At 44.5% G+C, this 7,165-nt stretch overlaps 1 pseudogene; it reads right to left on the minus strand.

The window, feature by feature from the left end:
* Positions 1-4,022: 4,022 nt before the first annotated feature.
* On the minus strand, positions 4,023-4,511 carry LOC149996504 (small ribosomal subunit protein uS19 pseudogene; annotated as a pseudogene).
* Positions 4,512-7,165: the final 2,654 nt, after the last annotated feature.

Here is a 7,165-nt window from a genome sequence, read left to right on the forward strand (position 1 = left end):
CAGAATCCTGAAGTTTATATAGAGGCCTTACTTGCTCTTGGTCACTTATACTGTCCACCTGGTCTCAACAACACCTTACTTCTCATGGCCATGTCCTTGGAACAGCTCCCATTGTGGGAACAGAGGGCAGAATATGCATTCTAAGGACAAGGAGCGGGGTGAGGAGCCTCCAGTTGCCTTGGTCCTTCTTGTAGGTCAACTGGCAGTCATAATTACTCCTCTAACAGAAAGAGCATTTGGAAATTAAAAATTGAGAGATTAAATTAAAACTTTCAGTATAGCCCTGGCTAGTGTGGCTCAGTGAATTGAGAGTTGGCCTGTAAACCAAAGGGTCACTGGTTCGATTCCCAGTCAGGGCACATGCCTGGGTTTCAGGCCAGGTCCCCAGTTGGAGGCACATGAGAGGCAACCACACATTGATGTTTCTCACCCTCTCTTTCTCCCTCCCTTCCCCTCTCTTGAAAAGTAAATAAATAAAATATTTTAAAAAAACTTTCAGTATAGAGGCTGGAAGATAAAACCAAGAAACTCAAAATATACAGCAAAAAGGCAAAGAGATAGACCAGAAGAGAGTACTTCTGATACATAAGATTTTCAGAAAGAAAACAAAGAAAAGGTAGGGGAAAAGATTTTTCAAAGGAATTATGCAAATTTAATCAAGTTCAAGTCTGAACTAAGTTTCAATATTAAAATTGTCCTTTAAAGTCCCAGGATAATGAAGAAACACCTACCTGAAGTATAAACAGCATTGGGGTATGTGAGTGCTCTCGGACAGGTGTCCTGTCTCTTTTCACTTTGGCTGTTTGAAGCTCTTCGTTAATAGATTCAGTAGGAAGGACCCATGGAAACAACCCGCCAAAAACTGAGTTTTTGTGTATTAATAGTAGTTTGCCTATGCACTTCTATATTTGAAAGTCTATGTCCAGGGAGCAGGGTTTGGGCCAGGAGGTAGAAGAATGGGGCTCTGCCATTTAATGTGCAGATTCTCACTTATTTTTGCCTCTGTCAGTCAGGAATCTTTCTCTCATCCTTCACTCTGCCTGATGTCCTCAAGTGTGGGAATGCTCTCAGTTTCTTCAGATCCTAAACCTCTGGTGTCCTGCAGAGGCTGTAGGAAAAGTTGCTGCCTAGCTATGAAACATGGGGGAAAGGGACTGGAATCTGTCTTGCATACAGATTTTCAACTAATCATTGGTTCAGCTCCCTCACTTACCCTTGTCTTCCACTGCTTCTGGTGCTTCCAGGAGCTGACCCTTTCTGTAGTTCAGTAGGAAGTGGGCTTGCTCTTTCTTTGTCATCCCTCTGTACAGGCATGTAAGGTTTCATATTTTTCTGTTCTGTTAGTTATTTATCACTCTTTCTTCTGTTTACCATCATCCAAAACTTTGTTGACATCACTAGGCCATTGTTGTCTCTTTTTCTTATGTGTGAATTCATATATTTTAAATTAATTTTCTGTCATTTTAGTGGGCCCTTGAGAGGAAGCAGCTATAAAGAAATCCTCCTTTATTGCTTGAAGAGTATTGTGTTACTTTCTATAGCAGAGTCTTTAGACATGCTAGCTCTTCTCTATATATTGTTCTTCCTCCTTCCTTACCTGCAGGATATCCATTCGCCCGATGTAGTAGATTGAATTGTGTCCCCCAAAAGATCTGTCCAGGTCAGTACCTGTCAATGTGATTTTATTTGGAAATAAGATCATTACAGATGTAATTAAGTTAAAGATCTCAAAATGAGATCATCCTGGATTTAGGATGGGCCCTAACTCCAATGATTGATGTTCTTCGAAGAGAAAGGAGAGGGAGATTTGAGACACAGACGTAGAGAAGACTCAGAGGGGAAGAACTTTGTGTAAAGATGGAGGCAGAGACTTGAGTGATGCAGCCACAAGCCAAGGAACTCCAGGAACCACTAAAAGCTGGAAGAGGCAAAGAAGTATTTGCTCTTGGAGGCTTCAGAGGGAGCATGGCTCTGATAACACGTTGGTTTTGGACTTCTGGCCTCCAGAACTGAGAACAAATCTCTGTTGTTTTAAACCACCAAATTTGTGGTTAGTTATTGTGGCAGCTCTAGGAAACTAATATACCTGGCTGATTTCAACCTACTCCACAGGTCTCTGCCTAAACATCACACTATTATAGAATCCCTGAATTATATCCACCTATTATACAACCTCACTGCATTCCTTTGTTAGTATTATAACACTTTCATTGTGTAGTGACTTGTGTACTTCTTTACTTTGCATCTACCTCTCATGAGGGGCAAGACTATATCAGTCTTCCTCATTCTTGAGTCTCCCCACTCTGACACAGTGCCTTACATGTAGCAGATGCTTAATTCATTCATTCACTCTTTCATTCATTTATTATTCTGGAATGTCTTCATTTTTTTTTTATTCTACCCACCCTTGATGGTATAGCTGCAAAGCATTTTCTTATTATTCCAACTGTAATACTGGCCTAGACCTGTAATATTAACAATTACTTTTACATGTTATCATAATTTATCTCCCCCAAAATTTAGCTGAAAAGAAGAGGAAAGTCTTTGGAAAGGAGGTGCCTTTTAAGCTCCCTACCCACCTCTGCCCTCAGCCCCCATCACGTGCACACACAACATCTCTCATAGTTGAGCAAATAAATATTTGTTGGTGATGATGGCTGTAGCCTCCTCAAAAGTTAAAAATCATTTATTACGCACAATGGTTAAGCTGTCTTCTCCTCTGAGTCATAATCTAGCCTTAGGAGGCTGTCAGAAGCAGATGCAACAGAATGTTCCCACTGTGTCTCTGGTAGGGGGAAAACCAGTGACTCTGTGGGCTTTGGTGTCTATAATTTTTAAAAAATATTTTAATATTTTTTGAGATAGGGGAAAGGAGGAAGAAAGAGAGGGAGAGACATCAATGTACAAGAGAAACATCAATTGGTTGCCTCTCACACGTCCCCAGCTGAGGACCTGGCCCGCAGCCTAGGCACGTGCCCTGACCAGGAATCAAACTGGTGACTTTTCTATTCGCAGGCTGACACTCAATCCACTGGAGCCACACAAGCCAGGTTCAGTGTCTGTCATTTTTAACCACGGTTTTACCAAGTATTCTTGAGGTTGAAGCAGGGCATCCTCTAGCAGCCTTATTCTATACCTGTTTTTAACCTGTATATATCTATTTTTGCATCCAGCACAACTATATATTGTATATGTATGTGTTCATATTATATAACTATAGATTGGTGCACTTTTTCCACTAATTTGTAAGCTCAAAGAGAAGGAGTGTCTTATTCATCACTGTATGTCTTTCCCCTAATGAAATACATGACATGTAATAGATGTGCGGCATGTATTTACTGAATAAATGAATACCACTTAATTAACCTTGCTCTGTTCCTGAAAGTTCTCAATCAGGACAATTTCTAAGAGTTGAACATTTTTTTAAAGTTATGGTTATATGTGCCACCATCTAAGGTGCCTGTAAATCAGGCCTTAAACTGGATGCACATTCATTAATTCTCAGATCTATATCCAGTGTTCTATTTGCCTGTGTTCCTATGAATAGACATGGTGTGGAAATTTATCCACAGTGAAGCAAAAAGACAGGAATAGCTACACCCTTCTTTTATACCTCTAATATTAGAATGTGGACACATTAAATCTGATGGCAATTAAATAATAAAGAATGTAAGCATGTGACTAGAAGAAGCCTGCCAACACTGAGGAGTCACAAACCACACACACACACACACACACACACACACACACACAACCAATGCGAAAGAACCACTGGCTCGGCCCTGCTGCTGTTGTCCACGTGCCTGTCGTTTGCTCTCCTCACGCATCCAGAGGTCCATCACCCAGATAATCAGGAAAGTCTCTTGGAGTAGCTGACAGATATATCACTACGTCTCTTTGATCAGTGTAGTGGGACTACATTTAGGGAACTCCCCCAGGTCCCTTCAGATTCCTTGTACCATTTCTAAGGGCCCTCCCACCAGATTCTGTGTTTTTTCTTTTCTTTTTTTTTTTTTTTTAAGTAAGTCTGTGCTTTTATTGGCTACTTGAGAGGGATGAAGCGGGAGGAGTGGGTGGCCCCGATGCCAGGCCGGCCATGCTTCACTGGCTTGTAGGTGATGGAGAACTCACCCAGGTAGTGGCCAATCATCTCCGGCTTGATTTCCACCTGGTTGAAGGTCTTCCCGTTGTACACACCCACCATGCTGCCCACCATCTCTGGCAGGATGATCATGTCCCGCAGGTGCGTTCACCACTTCAGGCTTCTCCATGGGCGGCGCCTCCTTCTTGGCCTTGCGCAGATGCTTTAGCAATGAGTGCTGCTTTCTCCGCAAGCCCCGGTTCAGCCGCCGCCGCTGCCTGGCACTGTAGAGCTGCATCAGCTGCTCATAGGACATGTCAAACAACTGGTCGAGATCCATGCCGCGGTAGGTGAACTTGCAGAAGGTCCGCTTCTTCTTCTGCTCCACTTCCGCCATCTCGTCGGTTCTTCGAAAAGGATCACCCACTTTGCGTCTCTGTTTTTTCTTATAACAACCCATACCTGTGACTCTCTTCAGAGTGCTGCCCAAGGGCTACCAGAGCCAATTAGCCTACACCCGCAGGGAGGCAGACGCGCTGGGGAGTTTGCCTCTCCCAGGAGGGGCCCTCCGCCAATGGCTGACTTGCGTGAGCGTAAGAAAACCCATCTCCCTTGTTTTGAGTGGGTCTAACTTCAGGGGTAGTTTACAGTCCAGAGGTCCTGACAGGGACATGCTGAAACTGAGACTTTGCACACTTTTACTTCACTTCTTCCCCTTCCACTCTGCTTCCTCACTTCCCATAAGTTTCTCCTGGAGACACCTCCTTATTAAATTACTTGCTCTCAAATCCTGGTCTCAGTGTCTGCTTTTGAGGACCTGAACCTGAACCTGGTTCTGCAAGGGGTCCTTGGAAACTGACTCTAAGCATGAGGTTCTAGAGTTGGGTCACTTGCTGGCCAGGTGGCAACCAGGACTTTCTCACTGGAGTAAGTGGAGTATTGACAGCCCTGCCACACTGTAGAATTGCAATCACTAAGATTTTCATTTGGACAGGACACAGCGGGAAGAGGGGCAGTGACTTGTGTAATTTCTCTGTTGTATGAGGAGCAAGAAGGAAATGCAGTTATAAGGACTGTGAAATTGGTTCTTTCTGGGTACCACTGATGCGTTGAATAGAAAATGAGAGGCTTACGTGTGAAAGTCAGAAGATCCCCTTAGCACCACTTAAAGACACTTTGAATTCCAGAGATCAGAGGACATAACATGCTAAGGACCAGGCCAGGTCCTATTAATAATCTTAAGACTAGCAGAACTTCAGAGAAGGCTGAATTTGTAGCCTCATCCAGTCCCCTAGGACAGAATCAGGGCCTGGTTGGAGAAGGAAGGAGTGAGAACCTGAGACTTAAATTGGTGACTTCTGTGTAGATGCACTTAAGAATCTTGAAGCCTCTAGATCTGCAGAAGTAGCCTCTATGTCCCTGGCTAGGGGATAATGCCCCACCCCTCACCTGGAGGTTACATAAGGCCTCAAGTGAGGCAGATGCCTTATGCTCAAAACGATATTTGCCCTCCTCAAGTTTGGCAACCTCCTCTCCTCCTGGCTACTAGACCAACAATAAGGAACAAGTCTCACTGTGGCCTGATTAGAGAAGTGCTGGCCTTGCCTCATAGAAATAAAGTCCACTGGAAGAGCTTCAGGGACTGGCTTACGTGTCTGGGAGTGGATGTTAAGGGTGCTGGACCTGAGCTGGGGACGGTATACTAATCTGGGAAAGGGAGAGTTCCTTAATATGAGGCCAGGATCCTATCACCCAGGATTTAGGGCTTGGTAATGGAATTAGACCTAAAGTGCTATTGAGATAGCTTTTAGAAGTTTAGGGGAGTGGAGGGAGTGACCAACATTGAAAGAAGTGGAGATGCCAGAAATGCCTTGGCAGTGTGTTAAGAACGATATTTAAAGGCTCAGAGATAAGAACATGTCAGAATGAACCAATTATTCAAGACTCAAGGACCCACTATGTTCCTGTGAGGGCCCAAAGGATACTCCTTTTACTTACATGATAAGGAGTGTACTAATGATGAGGACACAACACTCTAGATACTCTCAGTTGAAACATTCCGTTGTCCAGGGCTACTGGTTCCGGATGCTGTTATGAAACTGTTCTTAATGACAATGGGAATGATAGAATTCCAGAACAGTAGAGGCCAGGTGGCAGATCTTAACCACCAGAGACAAAGTGAACTTAATTATTCTAAAGTTTGCCAAGGTTGGAATGGTGTGTGGATGGGTCAACTCATTGGAGTGTGCCACAGATGAAGTGGGCTACCCTACAGCCCCATCCAAACAGGAGTATTCTTGAAAGACAGTGGTGAGGGGAAATCCTCTTAGTGGGCTGAGTTACAGATAGAGCACATGGTTATCCATTTGTGTGAAGAGAGAAATAATCTGCAGTAAGGATGTCTTAGATTGTGGGGCAGATACTCTTGGGAGATACCATGCTGTGGCTAGCAGGGGAGTGGGAGCAGTCCACCGCAGCATGGAGGAATAGTTTAATACCCACATTGTTTAGATTTGCCACTGCGCAGGGATAGGGAAAAAATGAACTGACTTGTAGACACTTTTACTGTTTTTTGTAAATTCCCTACAGACAACACAAACCCTTCTTGCCTGTACAGGAGTGGACCATTTCTGCCACCTTTCCCCTAGTTCTCCATTGCTTAGAGGCTGTTGTGAATAATTCAGTTGGTTGGTCAGAGGTCTCCTGGCTGGTTTGGCTCAGTGGATTGAGCGTCGGCCTGCGAGCTAAGTGTCGCTGGTTCGATCTTCCAGTCAGGGCACATCAGAGAAGGAAAACTCTGACTCCAAAAAACCTCCGCTGCCTTGCAGCATACCTCTTCAGGGAAAAGGCTAAGGGAGTAAACCCCGACAGAAAATCCGGAGCCGGAGTCCCTAAGGCGGTTTGACGTTGTAGTCAACACCGGCAACTCCTGCGGCGCACCTGAAGCCAAGCTGTATTGACTCCGTCTTTCCCTTGGATCCTTCAGCTGCGAAGAGAGGGGGGGTCTGCTGCATGGGCAACAGCAGACCCTCCATATCACCCTGCCCAGGCTCTGTAGCTTCATCGCAAGATGTCGATTCAACA

Source organism: Furipterus horrens, unplaced genomic scaffold, assembly GCF_987537825.1.
Source record: "Furipterus horrens unplaced genomic scaffold, mFurHor1.1.pri manual_scaffold_12, whole genome shotgun sequence".
NCBI classification, from domain to species: domain Eukaryota; kingdom Metazoa; phylum Chordata; class Mammalia; order Chiroptera; family Furipteridae; genus Furipterus; species Furipterus horrens.